This window comes from Nomascus leucogenys, chromosome 6 (assembly GCF_006542625.1).
Source record: "Nomascus leucogenys isolate Asia chromosome 6, Asia_NLE_v1, whole genome shotgun sequence".
In the NCBI taxonomy this organism is placed as follows: domain Eukaryota; kingdom Metazoa; phylum Chordata; class Mammalia; order Primates; family Hylobatidae; genus Nomascus; species Nomascus leucogenys.
This window is the reverse complement of record NC_044386.1, coordinates 48,811,080-48,823,083: the sequence shown is the minus strand read 5'-3', so window position 1 is coordinate 48,823,083 and position 12,004 is coordinate 48,811,080.

Here is a 12,004-nt window from a genome sequence, read left to right as displayed (position 1 = left end):
AGACAATTGTCGTGACTTTAGGTCACCTTTCCTTCTCAGATAAGCCGCACCAGGCCAGGGATCTCGTCTGTAATTACTTATATTTTACTCTGAGGGTCCAGCACTTCCTAGATATCTAATGAAGGAATTCAGATTCATTTGTCCACTCCCAGGGGGTCCACTCCCCCAAGCTTACCGAAACTGCTAGCATTGAGCTCCCCCAGTGACCCTTGTATTTGCCAAGTCCTGCGGCTTATTGAATCCTCATTCTACTTGATATCTGAATAGTTACTGGCAATGTTTGTTGGTTCCAACCAAGTGTCCCTCAGAAACTTGGAAATAAGATTGCCTTCTAAAGTTAAACTAGTAAAAGGCCACAGAAAATGAATGCATTTCTGGGGGCAGGGGAGCAATCGAAAGACCCTAAATGCCTGGATAAGGAATTTGGAAACCATTGAAACTCAACCAGGATGTAGAATCTCAGACAGGAAGAATTGCACTGGAATTGCAACTAGAAAAACAAAGAGTTAAAGTTGCACTCCTTTTGGAGAAACGAAGGAAGGCGTTTGTCAGCCAAGGAAGTATTGAAAATAAAAGGGTTCAACAGGCCAACTGTTTGACAGATATCCCTTAAGAATGTCTCACGCTGGGCTAGCTGAGAAACTGTAAGATCCACGACATATTTGTTCTCGTTCTATACTCACAAAGTAACATACTGAAAATTTGCCTTTCCCTTAAGCAGAACTGCAGAGAGAAAGAAGAGTGCACTAGTTAGGCCACTGGAGCATTTAACAGTTGTATTTTTATTAATAAATTGACCGACATTCTAGTATATGTCCTATATCAATGTATTTGTGAACTTGGGTTAAAATTTGATAGACATACACTTAATGATGAAACGCAGCTTCAAGAAGATTGGCTGTGGCCGGGCACAGTGGCTCACTCATAATCCCAGCACTTTGGGAGGCCAAGGCGGGCAAATCGCTTGATCTCAGGAGTTCAAGACCAGCCTGGCCAACATGGCAAATCTCTGTCTCTACAAAAAGAAAATAAAATTTTTTTTTCTTTTTCTTTTTGAGACAGAGTCTCAACTCTTGTCACTCAGGCTGGAGTGCAATGGCACAATCTCGGCTCACTGCAACCTCTGCTTCCTGGGTTCAAGCAATTCTCCTGCCTCAGCCTCCCAAGTAGCTGGGATTACAGTTGCCCACCACCACACCCTGATAACTTTTTGTATTTTTAGTAGAGACAGGGTTTTGCCATGTTGTCCAGGCTGGTCTCGAACTCCCGGCCTCAAGTGAGCCACCCGCCTTGGCCTCCCAAAGTGCTGGGATTACAGGAGTGAGCCACCACACCTGGCCTTTTTTTTTAAATTGGTTATGTGACCTTGGATAAAAAGGATCTGTTTCTGATAGTGACACTCGCAGGAGGAGAAGTTTGAATTTCTGGGGGGCAGACTTTGGTCAAATGGAGAATTCACCATGGGCAACGCTCCACTATGAGGACCTGTTTGGAAAGCCATTCTTTCCCAACTAACACCACTCTGCATCATTATGAACCTTAATGTGTAAAACTGCACACTGGTCCCTAGCACCCTGTTTGTCAAAACTCCCTTCTCTTGATCTCCAGGATACTATTGTCTCGTGGATTTCCTCCTACTTAACCTCCCTGTTGAATCTTAACCTGCCTCTTAATGGGAGCATTCTAACAGTTCTGTCCTTGGATCCCCTTCTCTTCTAGGTTTACACAGCCTCCAGGAAATAACTTCCACCTTCATAGTTTTTTTCTTTTTTGAGACAAAGTGTCACTTTGCCACCCAGGCTGGGGTGCAGTGGCACCGTCTCAGCTCACTGCAATCTGTGTCCTAGGTTCAAGTGATTCTCCTGCCTCAGCTTCCCAAGTAGCTGGGACCACATGCACATGCCACCATGCCTGGCTAATTTTTGTACTTTTAATAATTGTAGGCCTGGCGCCGTGGCTCACACCTGTAATCCCAGCACTTTGGGAGGCTGAGGCGGGTGGATCACTTGAGGGCAGGAGTTCGAGACCAGCCTGGCCAACATGGTAAAACCGTCTCTACTAAAAATACAAAAATTAGCTGGGCGTGGTGGTGGGCACCTGTAATCCCAGCTACTTGGGAGGCTGAGGAAGGAGAATTGCTCAAACCTAGGAGGTGGAGGTTGCAGTGAGCTGAGATCACGTCACTGCACTCCAGCCTGGGAGACAAGAGCAAAACTGTCTCAAATAATAATAATAATAATAATTTGTAAAGACGGAGTGTTGCTATGTTGGCCAGGCTGGTCTCAAACTCCTGGCCTCAAGTGCTCCGCCTGCCTCGGCCTCCCAAAGTGCTAGGATTACAGACTTGAGCCACTGCGCCTGGTGGACATTCATAGTTTAAACTGCCATCTAGGGATACCTTGTTTTTTGGGGCTTCATTTTATTATACTTCTAAATACTGCGTTTTTCACAAATTGCAGGTTTCTGGCAACCCTGCATCCAGCCTCTATAGGTGCCATTTCTCCAACACCATGTGCTCACTTTGTGTCTGTGTGTGACGTTTGGGTAATTCTTGCAATATTTTAAACGTTTTCATTATTATTATATCTATTATAGTGATCTGTGATCAGTTATCTTTGATATTACTATTGTAATTTTGGGGGAGTACCACAAACCACTCCCACATAAGACGGTGAACTTAACATATAAATGTGTACGCTCTGGCTGCTGGACCAACCAGCATTCCCCTGTCTCTCTCTTCTCGGGTCTCCCTATCCCCTGAGACGCAACGATATTGAAATTAGGCCAAATAATAACCCTACAATGGCTTCTAAGTGTTCAAGTGAAAGGAAGAGTTGCGTATCTCTTCCTTTAAATCAAAAGCTAGAAATGGCCAGGTGCGGTGGCTCATGCCTGTAATCCCAGCATTTTGAGAGGCTGGGGCTGGTGGATTGCTTGAGCCCAGGAGTTTGAAACCAGCCTTGGCAATGTGGTAAACTTCGCCTCTACCAAAAATACAAAAATTAGCCAGTCTCATAACCTGGTCTCTAAATAAACAAATAAATAGATTAAACATTTTTAAAAAGCTGGAAATGATTAAGCTTAGTGAGGAAAGCATGTCAAAAGCTGAGACAGCCAAAAACTAGGCCTTTTGTGACGAAGAGTTAGCCAAGTTATGAATGCAAAGGAAAAGTTATTGAAGGAAATTAAAAGTGCTACTCCTGTGAACACATGAATGATATGAAAACGAGACAGCCTTATTGCTGATATGGTCCAAGTTTGAGTGATCTGTATAGGAGAGCAAACCAGCCACAACACCCCTTTAAGCCAAAGCCTAATACAGAACAAGGGCTTAGCTGTCTTTAATTCTGTGAAGTCTCAGAGAGGTGAGGAAGCTGCAGAAGAAAAGTTTGAAGCTAGCAGAGTTGAGTTCATGAAGTTTAAAGAAATAAGCCATCTTCATAACATTAAAGTATAAGGTAAAGTAGAAAGTGCTGATGGAGAAGCTACAGCAAGTTATCCAGAAGATCTAGCTAAGCTAATTGACGAAGGGGGCTACAATGGGCAACAGATTTTCAATGTGGACAAAACAACCTTCTGTTGGAAAATGTCATCCATTTTGTGTTGGAAAATGGACTTTCATACTAGAGAGGAGTCAATGCCTGGCTTCGAAGCTTCAAAAGACAGGCTGACTCTCTTCTTAGGGGCTATTGCAGCTGCTGTCTTTAAGCTGAAGCCAATGCTCATTTACTATTCTGAAAATCCTAGGGTTCTAAATCTGCTCTACCTGTACTCTGTAAATGGAACCACAAAGCCTGGATGGCAGCACATCTGTTTACAACATGGTTTAGTTAATATTTTAAGCTCACTATTGAGACCTACTGCTCAGAAAAAAAAAAATCCTTTCAAAATATTATAGCTCATTGACAATGCACTTGGTCCCCTAAGAGCCCTGATGGAGGTGTACAAGGAGATTAATGTTGTTTTCATGCTTTCTAACACAACATCCATCTTGTAGTCCATAAATCAAGGAATAATTTCAACTTTCAAGTCTTTTTTTTTTTTTTTTGAGATGGAGTCTTGCTCTATTGCCCAGGCTGGAGTGCAGTGGGCGCAATCTCGGCTCACTGCAGCCTCTGCCTCTCGGGTTCCAGCGATCCTCCTGCCTCAGCCTTCTGGGTAGCTGGGATTTACAGGCACACACCACCACGGCTGGCTAATTTTTTTATTTTTAGTAGAGACGGGGTTTTGCCATGTTGGCCAGGCTGGTTTCGAACTCCTGACTTCAGGTGATCTGCCTATCTTGACGTCCCAGAGTGCTTCAAGTCTTAATAGGAAATACATTTTGTAAAGCTATAGCTGTCATATACAGTGATTTGTCTTATAGATGTGGGAAAACTAAATTGAAAACCTTCTGGAAAGGATTCACCATTCTAGATGCTATTAAGAACATTTGTGATTCAAGGGAGAAGGTCATTGTATCAACATTAACAGAAGTTTGGGAGAAGTTAATTCCAACCCTCATGGATGACTTTGAGGGATTCAAGACTTCAGTGGAGGAAATAACTGCGGATGTGACAAAAAGAGCAAGAGAACTCCAAGTGGAATCTGACAATGTGACTGAATTACTGCAATATCGTGATAAAATTTGAATGGATGAAGAGTTGCTTCTTATGGATGAGCAAAGTGACTGGTTTCTTGAGATGGAATTTACTCCTGATGAAGATGCTGTGAATGTTGTTGAAATGACAACAAAAACTTCACTTGTATTCATTACCAACCTCTCTTCATCCTTCTCTCCCCTCTTCCTTTGCAGCTTCTGGTAATCACCATTCCTCTATCTCCATGAGATCCACTTTTTTTAGCTCCCATGTGAGTGAGAACATGCTACATTTGACTTCCTCTGTCTGTTTTATTTCACTGAACATAATGACCCCAAATTCCATCCAGTTGCTGCAAATGACAGAATTTCATTCTTTTTTATGGCTGAATAATATTCCATTATGTATGTATACTACATTTTCTATACCTATTCATCCACTGATAGACACCAAGGTTGACTCCGTATCTTGGCTATTGTGAATAGTGCTTCAGTAAACATGGGAGTGCAGATATCTCTTTGACACACTGATTTCCTTTCTTTTTTTTTTTTTTTTTTTTGAGAGAGAGTCTCACTCTGCCAACCCAGGCTGGAATGCAGTGGCTCACTGAAACCTCTGCCTCCTGGGTTCAAGCGATTCTCATGCCTCAGCCTCCTGAGTAGCTGGGATTACAGGATGCACCATCACACCTGGCTAATTTTTAGACAGGATTTCACCATGTTGGCCAGGCTGGTCTTGAACTCCTGATGACCTCAAGTGATCCTTCAACCTTGTCCTCCCAAAGTGCTGAGATTACAGGCATGAGTCACTGCACCTGGCCAAGGATCTGAATTCTTTTCTTTTTTTAAAATTAACATTTTTTTTTTTCGAGACAGAGTCTCATTTGGTTGTCCAGGCTGGAGTGTAGTGGTGTGATCTTGGCTCACTACAACCTCTGCCTCCCAGGTTCAAACAGTCCTTCCACCTCAGCCTCCCAAGTAGCTGGGATTACAAGTGTGTGCCACAACGCATAGCTAATTTTTGTAGTTTTTTGTAGAGGGAGTCTCACTGTGGTGTCCAGGCTGGTTTTGAACTCTGAGCTGAAGTGATCTGCCCACTTCGGCCTCCCAAAGTGCTGGGATTACAGGCGTGAGCCACTGTACACAGCCATATGTCTTCTTCTGAGAAATGTCTAGTCAGGTCTTTTGTGCATTTTAAAATTGGATTATTTGGGTTTTGTTTTTTTTTTGCTATTGTTTGAATTCCTTATGTATTCAATCTCTTGTTTGATGGAAGTTTGCAAATGTTCTTTGTAGCTTCTCTTCTCTTCACTTGTTTACTCTGCTATGCAGAAGATTTTTAGCTTGATGTAATCCCACTTGTCTATTTTTGCTTTTGTTGCCTGTGCTTTTTTTTTTTTTTTTTTCTTTTTGAGATGGAGCCTCGCTCTGTCACCCAGGCTGGAGTGCAATGGCGTGATCTCGGCTCACTGCAATCTCCGCCTCCCGAGTTCAAGTGATTCTCCTGCCTCAGCCTCGCGGGTAGCTGGGATTACGGGCAGTTATCACCATGCCTGGCTAATTTTTGTATTTTCAGTAGAGATGGGGTTTCACCACGTTGTTCAGGCTGGTCTCGAACCCCTGACCTCAGGTAATCCACCCACCTCAGCCTCCCAAAGTGCTGGGATTATAGGCGTGAACCACCGCGCCCGGCCTGTTGCCTGTGCAACACCTCTTGAGGTGTTACCTAAAAAGTCTTTGCCCAGACCAATGTCCTGGAGCATTTACCCAATGTGTTTTTTTAGTAGTTTCAGGTCTTACATTGAAATCTCTAATCCATTTTGACTTGATTTTTGTATATGGTGAAAGATAAGGATGTAATTTCATTCTTCTGCACAGGGATATCATTTTCCCAGCACCGTTTACCAGAGAAACTGTCCTTCCCACAGTGTATGTTCTGGGCATCTTTGTCAAAAATGGGTTGCCTGTGTATTTGTTTCTGGGTTCTTTATTCTGTTCCTTTGGTTTATGTGTCTGTTTTTATGCCAGTACTATTCTGTTTTGGTTACTATAGTTTTGTAGTACAATTTGTGTAGCATAGACATTTTAACAATATTAACTGTTCCAATCCATGAGCAAGGGATAGCTTTCCATTTTTGTGTGTGTTCTCTTCAATTTCTTTCATCAGTGTTTTATAAATTTCCTCATAGAGGTCTTTCATTTCTTCGCTTAAATTTATTCCTAGGTATTTTACTTTTTTTGTAGCTATTGTAAATGTAATTGCTTTCGTTTTCAGATTAATTGCTACAACAAAGTATTTTAAAATATTACATATACTTAGCTCATAAAGCACTGGCAAGATTTGAGAGGACTGACTCCAATTTTGAAACAAGTTCTATTGTGGGTAGGTAAAATGCTGTCAAATAGCACTGCATGCTACAGAGAAATCTTGTGTGAAAGGAAGAGTCAACTGATGAGAAACTTCACTGATGTCTTCTTTTAAGAAATTCTCGCAGCCACTCCAACCTTCAGCAACCACTACCCTGACCAGTCGGCAGCCATCAGCATACAGGCAAGATCCTCCACCAGCAAAAAGATGATGACTCCTTGAGGGTTCAGATGATTGTTAGTATTTTTTTAGCAATAGATTATTAATTTATTTTTTAGAGATAAGGTCTCACATTGTCACCCAGGCTGGAGTTCAGAGGTGCCATCATAGGCCACTATAACCTTGAACTCCCGGGTTCAAGTGACAATAAACTATATTTTATTTTTATTTATTTTAGAGACAGGGTCTCACTTGTCACCGAGGCTGGAGTGATCTTGGCTCACTAACCTTGAACTCTTGGCCTCAAGTAATTACCTGTCTCAGCTTCCCAAAGTGCTTGGATTACAGGTGTGAATCACCATGCCCAGCCCTATAATCTGTTTTTTATTTAGGGTATGTGCATCTTTTTAGACATAATGCTGTTGCACACTTCTAAGCTATAATATAGTATAAACATAACTTTTTAAATTATTATTTTGAGGGGAGTTTCGCTTTTGTTGCCCAGGCTGGAGTGCAATGGTGTGATCTCAGCTCACTGCAACCTCCGCCTGCCGGGTTCAATTGATTCTCCTGCCTCAGGCTCCCAAGTACCTGGGGTTACAGGCATGTGCCACCATGCCTAATTTTTTGTATTTAGTAGAGACGGAGTTTCACCATGTTAGTCAGGCTGGTCTTTAACTCCTGACCTCAGGTGATCCACCTGCCTCAGCCTCCCAAAGTGCTGGGATTACAGGGTGCGCCACTGCGCTTGGCCAAATGTAACTTTTATATGCACTGGAAATAAAAAAAATATGTATGACTTACTTCATTGTTGTGGTCTGGAACCAAACCTGCAACATCTCCAAGGTGTGTGTGTATTCTAGATTAGTGCTGTCTTTTTTTTTTTTTTTTTTTGAGACGGAGTCTCGCTCTGTCACCCAGGCTGGAGTGCAGTGGCGCGATCTCGGCTCACTGCAAGCTCCGCCTCCTGGGTTCACGCCATTCTCCTGCCTCAGCCTCTCCGAGTAGCTGGGACTACAGGCGCCCGCCACCACGCCCGGCTAATTTTTTGTATTTTTAGTAGAGACGGGGTTTCACCGTGGTCTCGATCTCCTGACCTTGTGATCCGCCCGCCTCGGCCTCCCAAAGTGCTGGGATTACAAGCGTGAGCCACCGCGCCCGGCGATTAGTGCTGTCTTATAGCAACTTGTGTGATGGAACTATTCTATATATGTGCTCTCCAATACAGTAGCCACTAGCTACATATGACTATTGAGCATTTGAAATGTAACTAGGGCAACCAAGGAACTGAATTTTTAATTAATTCTATTAGCCATAGGGAATAGAATCATGGAATGACCCTTTAGACAGAGATTCTCTTTAAGTTTGGGGCAAGGTCCAAGAATTGATGTTTAACCAAAGTTCCCCTGGTGATTCTGATGCATACATGCACAAAATAATTTTTTGATTTGGAACTGGATAGGTGTATAAAAGCTTTAAAAAGAACAGGGTTCTTTCTGAGGTTTAGTTGGCCTAGTTCAAGAGTTTATAGGAGTAAGGAGATGAAGTAATGTCTCCCTCCATTCAATCCTCAAACAATTGAGAGAGGAAGTCCACCTGCATCATCAGAGTGTAGCAAACAGCAAGAACAGAATACATTTTGAATGAGAGGAAGAGACTGGAAAATCAACTCAGGGAAACCAAGTGAGATGCTGAACACCAAAAATCCTGGGATGAATGGTGATTTCTATGAGCAAAGCCCAGAGATTGTTAACTGAACAAACAGGTCAGATAACTGTAAACAGCAGTTTCAACAACTTGTATGTTGAAAGTGGAACTTAGAAAGTGGATGATCCCACTTCTCTAGAGACTTAGTGGTTGGAACAGGAAAATTTTGAATAAATTACAAAGAAAGGGCTGGGTGCGGTGGCTCATGCCTGTAATCCCAGCATTTTGGGAGGCAGGGGTGGGCGGATCACCTGAGGTCAGGGGTTCGAGACCAGCCTGGCCAACATGGTGAAACCCTGTCTCTACTAAAAATATAAAAATTAGCTGGGCATGGTGGCGGGCGCCCAGCTATTCAAGAGGCTGAGGCAGGAGAATCAATTGAACCTGCGAGGCGGAGGTTGCAGTGAGCCAAGATCACACCACTGTACTCCAGCCTGGGTGACAGAGCAAGACTCATCTCAAAAAACAAAAACAAAAGCAAAAACAAAACAAAACAAACAAAACAAAACAAAACACCAGTGAACAATAGGGTAAAAGGGGATCTGGAAGAGACCTGAAAAACTGAATCTTTACCTCATGCCTCCTGACAGTATATTACATTGAATAGCTTCTGAGTTGCATTAGGATATTCATTCCCAAAGTTGTAGGTTTTAAAAAAATTGGACACTTGAGGTAGGCATTTCCTTACTATATCTCACTTACCACATGGAAAGTTATTATCTTCACTTCCAAGAATATTATGGAAAGTATATTTCTGGTGGAAAAATATAATGGAAATGAGGAAAAAAGGCAAAATATCACTGTAGTAGAGTGAAAAAGACAATCTTTAACCCAGATTGGAATTCTGGTTCTTCTACTTATTGCCAGTATGACCTTGGGCAAGCTTCAAACCCCCTTTTAACTGGAGAATAACTAGAATTTCCACTCTTTTTCTGAAGTATGGTTTTTAAGGACTCAGTGACATATAAACTGACTATACAATGCCTAGCACACTGCAAGCATTCAGATCTTCTCTTTCTTCTCCCCATGTCCACATTTTTGCCATATCTCCCACAGATAGCCCATGATGGAGTAGAATGGGCTGATTCCAGTGCTATATAGGGATAGTCTATGGATTTAGAGTTAATGCTCACCAATATGAAAAGCCTACTTCCATTTAGGTTGATCCTGTTTTCCTAGGTCTAGCAAACCATATAGTGTATCACATACCAAATTTTCAGCAGTCACCAGCCCTGTTAAAGCAGTAGCTGCAAAGGTCAACTTGAGGGAGGGGACTTTTACATTTACTTTATATACTTATATGGTGTGAACATTTTTTATAATAGACATGTATTTTATATTTATAAATTAAGTTAGAAAAGAATCACCACTTTATTCATAAAGTTAATTAGGAAAGAGTGAGGATTTCAAAGATGAAGCCTTTGAAGGAGAAATTTTGCCCTTCCTTAGCCCTCAGGGAATGACAGATCTGGTGAGGGAAAATGGCAAGAGGGGAGAACCTTCTGTTGGGTATTTTCCAGCTAGACCTCATTTCATCACTTTGATTTTTTTAATTCTCATGACAGATTTTAGCATTCTCATTGAAGAAAATCTCCAAAGGTTATTTGTGATCCCATAGTTCCTTTTTTTTTTTTTTTTGAGACGGAGTCTTGCTCTGTCACCCAGGCTGGAGTGCAGTGGCGCATTCTCGGCTCACTGCAAGCTCTGCCTCCAGGGTTCACGCCATTCTCCTGCCTCAGCCTCCTGAGCAGCTGGGACTACAGGCGCCCGCCACCACGCCTGGCTAATTTTTTGTATTTTTTTTTTTTTAGTAGAGACAGGGTTTCACCATGTTAGCCAGGATGGTCTCGATCTCCTGACCTTGTGATCTGCCCGCCTCGGCCTCCCAACCGTAGTTCCTTTTTAAAGGGAGTTATCAGTTACGACTCATTTTATTCATCTGCAACACTGCCAGGTGGGCCTGCAGTAAGATCTCTCATATCTATCACAGGTAACAATGTTGGTTGTCTGCTGGTATCTTTCTGTGCATGCCAACACTCAACTGTTAGATAATCTAGTGACAATCTTTGAATACAGATAATAGAGATGTGGTAATGCCTTGGCCTATAACTACACAAGGGTAGAAAAAGAATCAGTGTGATAGAGATAACGCCAGGGCAAGTGAGAACAGACAGATGCTGGGTAATTATACCTCACAGAGGAAAAACATAAGTGAAAAAGGCCCTAAGAAGTAGAGGGGCAAAAGGTCAGCACGTGCTTGCTCTGCACAAACTTTCCAGGAAGAAAGCACAGGATGCACCCAGGTGTTCCATTCAACTTCAAAGTTTCTAAAAAGTGCTCAGAAAGGTTGGAAGACCATGTACTAGAAAGAATTCCAGTGTGGTATCCATGCAAAAAGACACCTGCACACAAGTATGTGACTATTTTTTGGGTAAACTTTACTGGAGAGGTCAAAAAAAACTTAAAAATATTTTTGATGTTTTCCAAGTTTTATATAAAATTATCAATATTGACTTTTGCCAAATGCATATCTAGATTTATGTACTGAAATACTTATTTCAAGGATTAGATAACAGAATTTAAGAAGAGAAGGCACATTAATCATACTCTCACCACATTTTCTCAATCACACAGACCTGGAAACATTAGGGGATTCCTGGAGTCAGTTCCATCAGATACCATTAGAGCTGGGACTACAATCCAAACCTTTGGGTCCTTGTCCCATCTGTTTTCCACATAGTCTAAAGATTGAAAACAATCTTCATAAATTTGCACCAATGAAATTTTTTTAGTTTTATGGAAATAGACTTTTTTTCTTTAACTGGTATTTTAAAAGAAATATATAAAAGGTATCTGTTTGCCATTCCACAGCCTGCTGGCCTGCAGCCACACATTCATCACCTGGACTGATAGATTCTCTTAAGTGGTCTAATGCCTGGGTCCAAAAGTAGACTTTCCCCTTTCCCAATTCCAGAGTGCTTACCAGGTTCTAGATTCCCAGGTCTCCTGGGTCTGGCCTACTTGAGTGGTCTGTTTTTTTAACCTGCAGTCATAGATTTCTACCAGCATTCCTACTATTTTTGCCTTGTTATTTAATCTGCTTTGCCCACTGTCTGAGCACAAACATCTAAAAACCACCCTGTTCTTTCCAAGGGTGTTGGAAGACAGACTTCTGATGCACTTAGTGATAA